This window comes from Archocentrus centrarchus, chromosome 24, assembly GCF_007364275.1.
Source record: "Archocentrus centrarchus isolate MPI-CPG fArcCen1 chromosome 24, fArcCen1, whole genome shotgun sequence".
In the NCBI taxonomy this organism is placed as follows: Eukaryota; Metazoa; Chordata; class Actinopteri; order Cichliformes; family Cichlidae; genus Archocentrus; species Archocentrus centrarchus.
The window spans coordinates 29,546,364-29,554,855 of NC_044369.1; the positions used below are offsets into that span (position 1 = coordinate 29,546,364).

General features: G+C 41.1%; 1 long non-coding RNA gene across 1 annotated transcript; it reads right to left on the reverse strand.

Moving 5' to 3' along the window:
• Window positions 1-820: 820 nt before the first annotated feature.
• On the reverse strand, window positions 821-1,572 carry LOC115773960 (uncharacterized). The gene is made up of 3 exons (XR_004019151.1): window positions 1,511-1,572; window positions 1,280-1,390; window positions 821-861 (listed from the first exon to the last, which is right to left on the reverse strand). It is a non-coding gene; the product is annotated as an uncharacterized LOC115773960 (long non-coding RNA).
• Window positions 1,573-8,492: the final 6,920 nt, after the last annotated feature.

Below are 8,492 nucleotides of genomic sequence, written 5' to 3' on the forward strand. Positions count from 1 at the left end.
ATCATTGTTATATAAATGTCTCGGCCAAATGATTCTGATGATGCCAACGGATTTATCATGGCCTGTACAGTTTTCATAATATATGGATCCAGAGGACAGTCAATTTCCTGGACTTGAAAGCCATATGGTTCCTCTTGCACAGCATCATACATTTCCCAGTCTGTTCCAAATAGCTCCATGTTCTGGAAAAAAAAATAAAAAATTTAATATTTTGTATGAAATGCCTCTTAGCTCGATAGATAGCTCGAACTGCTAATGTCATATTGTAGGGTGTTTAGCTCAATAATATATGGTAAAGTGAGCGGTGCTAGGTAGATATCACAATTTAGCCAAAATATAATTGGGCAATTATCTTGGAAGCTAATTTTGAAATATTTTACAAAACATACAAAACCACACACTGACCTACACAGGCACAGTGCAGTGGCAAAGGAAAACAGTTAACCAGAGAGGAAAAAGCCTATAATGTTTAAGTCATCTAAACATGAAGTACAGCCTTTATAAATTTTGCTTTGCTGACTTGTTCTATTTGTTAACTGCACTTTGCCTTTGTACACAACGTTCATGTCTGAGCTTCAACTAACCTGCAAATCTTCATTTGGGTCACAAGGGTTCTTCATGTGACCCAAAACCCAGAGCTGGTTTGGGGAGAGTCCACCTTCTGACCTTAGGGGATGGTTGTCCCAGCCTTCTGTGAAGGTATGCAGGGCCGCTGCCAGACATGGAAGGAAAACATAGTGGGCACAAAACAGATGAACAGAATCTGCCAAGTCCAACAGGCCATCTTCCTCAAGACTGTGAAGAACCTCAGAGAAAAGGTGTGTCACACAGGTCCAGACATCTCGCCACAGCCGTTCAATTCTAGGTGAGAAAGAGGACTTATTTAGCTGAACACTGATCACTTCAATTGTCTGACTAAACAAACTTTCCAAAAATAACTTCCCCTTTTAATACTGATATACTGTAAATTATCCATCCATCCTCTTCCACTTATCCTGTTCTGGGTAGCGGGCAGGGCAGTGCAGGGCACACCCTGTACAGGTCGCCAGCCGGTCGCAGGGCCAACACAGAGAGACAAACAACCTTTCACATTCACACCTATGGACAATTTAGAGTAGCAGATTGACCTAACCCCAGTAAGTGCATGTCTTTGGACTGTGGGAGGAAACCCACGCAGACACGGGGAGAACATGCAAACTGCACACAGAAAGAGAGAGGCCTGGGCCAAAGTGGAATCGAACCCAGGTCTTCTAGAAATTATGTGAAATGTTATTGTAACCTTTGATTATGTACACTCCTCCCAGCTATGAAGCTCCCTCTTCCAGTGCCTTTAACAGTGAACATGGTTTCAGCAATTAAGACATTCTCAACGCCTTCATCGCCTCTGACCCTTGAAAATACATGAGAGAAATGTTCAGTTATAATCATCACAACAAAATATTCCATCGAACATCACTGAAATGAGTAGTTAGGGCATAGAAACAATAGTCATGGTTTAATTGTTGTTTACCTGGAAGGCCAGCCATAGTTTTCTACTGCCTTCAAAAATAATGAATGAGCAGTGCTTGAGCGATTATTTGTTGCTGGTTGCAGATAGAAAATCTGTATAGAAAGACACCCAGCATTTGAATCTGCAGAATCTCCATTGCTCTCCAAAGGAAAATTCAAAAGACATAGCAAAAGCAATGAGAACAGGAAAAGATAAAAGTCAGGAACCACAAGCATATGTATAAGATTAAAAAAAAAAAAAAGTAAATGAAATAAGCTTTCTGACACATGAATCTGCATTATGTCCCTAAATGTCTTGATTAGCATATGTATTTTTGGGTAAAGGGTTTCTACCATTATAGAAATCAATTAGAATTAATAAAATTTTTTGCAAAGTTCTAAATATATGTTTTAAAATGTTGATTGCCTGCTCCTCTCCTCCTGTATCTCCTCCCACCACCTTTTGTCATCCTCCTGCTACTCTAACCTCCCCTTCTTGCCATTATCTTCTTCTCACCTCCTTTTTACCCTCACATTTTCTCTCCATATGATTATCATTGCCATCTGACATCTACTTGAAGCGATGGAGTAAAATATGATAAATTTTATGAAAGGTTTTGAAAATGTATAGATGATGTGTGTGGACACGTGAACTGCATTGGTAACACCAATAGAGCCCTGTAATAAATAAGATAATACAATTAAAAAAATAGAGAACTGTAATAAAAGGTGAAAAACCTTTCTCGAGTAGCCATCTATTCCACCAAATATGATGATGTTGTACCTTGGAAATAAAAGACAAAAGGGCAATGAGTAGTCACTCCCAAGAAATAGACAAATATGTAAATAAATGACTTACCGTATCAGCTTGTGGTTTGTGTCTACGTGGACTAATGACAAAGGCCCCTGCACAAAGTAGGTCCTCCTCACTATGCACCCCAGGTGTGTCATCCTTTCCAAAACTCCTGGAGCATCAACTCTGTGCATGGACTCCTTGATACAAATCCCACTGAACTCTATTCCCGTCAGCTTGCAGACAACCTTTCACCATTCTGTATCCTGCATTTGGGATCCTGCTTTTTATCGACCGTACAGCATCATCCAGTTCACTATCAGATAAGCTGCTGTATGTAAATCTTGTGGACAATCCAAGTTCACGCATACGCCGGAAGATTGTGCTTTGGCTGACACCCAACAGATTTGCGATGCAAGACACCGGTAAGGGGACGTTGATGAGCTGGGACAGAAGTTCCTCAGAAAAAAGGAACTTTGGCCTTGTCCTCCAACTCTAACAAAAGCACACAGGCTCTCTTGGGAAACAGCTGCATTGATCTTACTTTGCAGGGATAAAAGACACTCTACAATTTCAGTTGGAATGTTTAAAGTATTAGAGGCAGCTGTGAGAATAAATGCTTCTTGATTTACCACATACTGGAAGTAGTCCAAACTCAAGTGTGGTTGGCTTAACACATCCGTAATCCTTGATTTCAAACGTTCCAATAATTGAGTAGCCACTGGTCCCTGTAAACAACAAAATTAAGTTTTAATGCATTAGACACCACTGCTAACTTAGTCGGTAAACAACATGTAGTACTCCATCAATTCCACGTAATATAACGTTGGGCTGGGCAGAGATTCAAAATACTTTTTTGCAAAACGTTGCATTTTTAGCGACTTAGCCAATCATTAATTTGCAAGATAAAATGATTACACAGCTCTGTTGAATGTTGTCAATCGCTGCATTCTCGCATCTGTTATTTACGTAAACAGAGGTGTAACACACCGTTGCTAGGGACACCGGCGTCCCTAGCAATGGTGCTCCGCTGACCGATCAGAGGACGACAGAGAAGAGGTTCAAGGAGGAAATATCCAAGATATTTGTCTTATGGGTTATTTATACCGTAATCGGACAGCTTCACAGTAATGGTGATGGTTAAATAAATGAACTGTAACTTTTTACAGGGAGGAATGGAAGTTCTGCCTTCCACGCACTGGTGTCCCAGCCCACGTCATCGCGACACAAATGCTCCCCGCAATCCCTAATGTCGATTATGACAGAAAAGACTACATAAATATACATATTAAAACCTACATATAACCCATATATTATAAATAATGTTATCCACCGGTACGAGGATTGATTTCTCGTCAGCTTCATTTAAAAAAAAAAAAAAAACGTGCACGACCGAGAGGAGGATTAGCATGATCAGATTTATTTATACACTAAATAACGCAAATGATAAAACCATAAAAGTTGCATTTTAATCAACACTGTCTCAAAATAAATATTTTATCATTTGCAGGTCAGTGCTATTTAGCAAGAGCCAACTTCTAATGCTAGTAATGCTAGCACTAACTTAGCTCACCGGCATGTTGTTAGCTTACAAACTATAGTCTGCAGTAAGTCTGTAAGTCCAAAAACTGTATATTACTTTAACTAGAATATTTTCTCTTAATATATCTATATAAATACTGGATACACATGTTATTTAGCTTACGTGTGACACATCACCTGAGCTGGTAGCTCCAAGCGGTCCACTGTCCTCAGCCATCTTTGAATTTGGCGCATGCTTTGTTATAATGGCGGATCGATTACTCTGCCCTGTGACGTCATTTCAACACTTTTCTACTCGTACCCACAAACTTGAATTCGTGTCCACACCAGTGTTGCCAACTTGGCGACTTTGTCGCTAGATTTAGCAGCTTTTCAGACCCCCCTGGCGAGTTTTTTTCCTAAAGGCGACTAGCGACAAATTTAGCGAGTTTTCTCGGTAATGCCGTGTTTTGAGTACATACAGCCTTCGTACTGCGTCCGTTCAGACGCTTTGGCGTCGCCCGGACCCCCAAGGGTACCGGACTGTTGGTATGTACCGTAAGTCATGTGACCTTAATAGCGGAAGTGAGTCTGATCGTGTCCTCTTGATGCAGCCGGCGGATACGACACCGCATTGAGCGGGTGGGCACGTTGCTGTGATACATCAGTGTATGGATTTACTGAGCTGGCTGAAATCCTGCTGTTTATATGCTTGTTCTCTTACACAGGAGGAAGCACTTTGGTGAAGTCTACTTCACTGCAGACTGGCTTTTCAGCCTTTTGCTATTTTCGCTCTGTATCTTTTCTGTTTACATTTTAATAGCACAGCTGTGAGTCTTTTGTTATGGAGAAAAAAAGCATTAATTTATTTGAGGAGCATTATTATTTAAATATGCCAGTGGTTTAATTTTGAGCAATTTCTCATCTACAGCTGAATGTTAATAAAAGTGTCTGTGTGACATTTGGGACATGTAGCTTTGACTCAGACGTGCCTTTTTGTTTATACCTTTGGGAAGAAAAAAATATCAAGATATATTTTGTATATCACCATTCATATAAAAAATATCGAGATATTATTTTGGTCCATATTCCACACTCCTAGTAGTTCTAAACATATTTAGGGTATTTTTTTCTTCACTTTTGTCTCTCCAAAGATGTTATTCCTCTCTCCTACAGCCTCGATTGCAACTACCTGCAAATAACCAATTATGCAAATTAGGCGATGACGTCATATAGCAACTTCTAGCGACTTTTAGGACATCTAATAGCTACTTTCCTTGCTGAGGAGTTGGCAACAGTGGTCCACACAGAAGGGAGGAGTTCGTAGTCACAGAAATTAGAGTTGTATTCACAAGACTTTGCATGCACTCGCAGCTTTTGGATTCGTACTCACAGAAAAACAATCCTAATCCGCACAGTTTCACAGACTCACACTTTTCTACTCGTACCCACAAACTTGAATTTGTGTCCACACAGAAGGGAGAAGTTCATAGTCAAAGAAATCAGAGTTGTATTCACAAGACTAATCCTAATTCACACAGTTTCTCAATTACGAATATTAGAACTGCACACACCTTTTTGACAGTTATCTTACTCCGTAGGTCCATAGGAGAGGGAAGCCTGGGCTTCTCTACTTAGGCTGCTGCCCCTGTGACCCGGCCCCGGATAAGCGGAAGAAAATGGATGGATGGAGTTCGATAAACCACATAGTCAGGTTTAAGACAGATGTCAATTTTCAGGTAATGCATAAAGCACTTTAGACCTTAAATATCTTAAGCAGGACTTTGGTAAAATGAAATATCGATAAAGATATTTTTAAAAAATGACCTCATCCAACCCATGTGTGTTTAAATAGGTAGAAAAATCTTGGACTAAAACACAACCACAGGAAAGCTTAAATACAATTAGAAAATGGTGCCAAGAAAATATGGTTGTTTGGGGATTTTTACAGATGACAGGGTTTTATGAATAAATATTTAATTCAGGTTTATTTTTATAGTGCCAAACCACAGTACCACTGGCCTCAAGTATAGCATATAGTATATATATTAATAGTACATAGTATAAGATACTGACCCTACATTATTCTTGAGAAAAACAATCAAATGACTCTTATGAACAAGCAATTTGTGACCATGGGAAGGAAACATCATCATAGGCTGGTTAGGCCAGTACAAAAAGAAGAACTCAAATGCAGACACATTAGAGGCAGCGTAACAAGTCTTAAAGGCTTAATTTTTCACACACACAAAAAAAAACTGATGAAGGCCACTGGAGGGAATGACACAGAACAGGATTCTCAAGGAGGAAGGTCACTACAGCCGAGGAGAGAGAAATGAGTCCACAGAGTCCAAAGAAAACAAATTCACAAAGAAGAAGTCTGAAGATTAGATTAGTGAATCGAGCTCGCATACTTGGCCAAATGAGTGAGTCTATCATTGGGAGGTGTCACTGGTTAGTTGGTCCAGAGAGAGAATATTTCCAGGTGGGCAGGCTGGGAAGCTGGGAGCAGGAATCGGAATGCAGAGGGAAGAGTGCAGAGGAAGAGAGCCAGACCAGAGCCAGCAGGTGAGCAATAACCCTTTGAACCAGGTAAGTGAAGACCAAAAACAGGAAGACATACAGCTTAATGTGGAGAAGGTCCAAACATATAGTTAGGGAGCTGGTCCTTAAATACTGGAGGTTGATTGCAGCATCATGTGCCACAGGTTTACCTGGCTGCAGAGCGGGAACACAGACTCCACTAAGGAGGGAGGCGAATGGCCTGCTCAGTCCACCACGTGGAGCAGAAGGAGAGACAGACTCCAAAACAACAACAATAACCAGCAAGACTATGACAAAAACTCCCTTTTAACAAGAAGAAACCCCCAGCAGAACCAGGCTCGGGGAGGGGCAGCCATCTGCCATGACCAGCTGGGCATGAGAGAAAAGAGAAAAGAAAATAAGAGTGCATAGGGAGACAGGACAAAACACAAACTAGGGGAGAGTGAAGACAAAATTTTAATGATATGCTGCAGTAGTATATAAACACATGGGGAGTGAAAAGGCATGATTGAAGAAGATGTGCCCAGTGCATCAATCTATCACATAAAGTCCTGCAGGAGGTGGTTCAGCTTCGCCTGATCAGCCTTGATAAGGTTTAAATCTAATCTTAAAAGTAGAAAGGGTGTCTAACTCCTGTATGTATGTATGTATGTATGTATGTATGTATCTATCTATCTATCTATCTATCTATCTATCTATCTATCTATCTATCTATCTATCTATCTATCAATCAATCATATACTGCTAAATTTTAAAAACTGCAGGCATTTCTGGTCACAGTATTGTATGAGGGGCCGTTAGGGACATTATTACTGAAACGATCTCACAAACACTACTGAAACGCTCTCACAAACACTACTGAAACGATCTCACAAACACTACTGAAACGCCTTCCTGTTTACACGAAACGCCTTCCTGTTCATTTGAAACGCCTTCCTGTTCATTCGAAACGCCTTCCTGTTCATTCGAAACGACTTCCTGTTTACACGAAACACCTTCCTGTTCATTCGAAATGACTTCCTGTTCACACCAAACACCTTCCTGTTCACACGAAATTCTCTGGTTTTCAGTAGTGTGTGTGAGAGCGTTTCAGTAGTGTGTGTGAGAGCGTTTAAGTAGTGTGTGTGAGAGCGTTTCAGTAGTGTGTGTGAGAGCCTTTAAGTAGTGTGTGTGAGCGCGTTTCAGTAGTGTTTGTGAGAGCGTTTCAGTAGTGTTTGTGAGAGCGTTTCAGTAGTGTGTGTGAACGCATTTCAGTAGTGTGTGTGAGAGCGTTTCAGTAGTGTTTGTGAGCGCGTTTCAGTAGTGTGTGTGAACGCGTTTCAGTAGTGTGTGTGAGAGCGTTTCAGTAGTGTTTGTGAGAGCGTTTCAGTAGTGTTTGTGAGCGCGTTTCAGTAGTGTTTGTGAGATCGTTTCAGTAGTGTTTGTGAGAGCGTTTCAGTAGTGTTTGTGAGAGCGTTTCAGTAGTGTTTGTGAGAGCGTTTCAGTAGTGTGTGTGAGAGCGTTTCAGTAGTGTTTGTGAGAGCGTTTCAGTAGTGTTTGTGAGAGCGTTTCAGTAGTGTGTGTGAGAGCGTTTCAGTAGTGTGTGTGAGAGCGTTTCAGTAGTGTTTGTGAGAGCGTTTCAGTAGTGTTTGTGAGAGCGTTTCAGTAGTGTTTGTGAGATCGTTTCAGTAGTGTGTGTGAGAGCGTTTCAGTAGTGTTTGTGAGATCGTTTCAGTAGTGTGTGTGAGAGCGTTTCAGTAGTGTTTGTGAGAGCGTTTCAGTAGTGTGTGTGAGAACGTTTCAGTAGTGTTTGTGAGAGCGTTTCAGTAGTGTTTGTGAGAGCGTTTCAGTAGTGTGTGTGAGAGCGTTTCAGTAGTGTGTGTGAGAACGTTTCAGTAGTGTGTGTGAGAGCGTTTCAGTAGTGTTTGTGAGAGCGTTTCAGTAGTGTGTGTGAGAGCGTTTCAGTAGTGTGTGTGAGCGCGTTTCAGTAGTGTGTGTGAGAGCGTTTCAGTAGTGTGTGTGAGCGCGTTTCAGTAGTGTGTGTGAGAGCGTTTCAGTAGTGTGTGTGAGAGCGTTTCAGTAGTGTTTGTGAGAGCGTTTCAGTAGTGTGTGTGAGAGCGTTTCAGTAGTGTTTGTGAGAGCGTTTCAGTAGTGTTTGTGAGAGCGT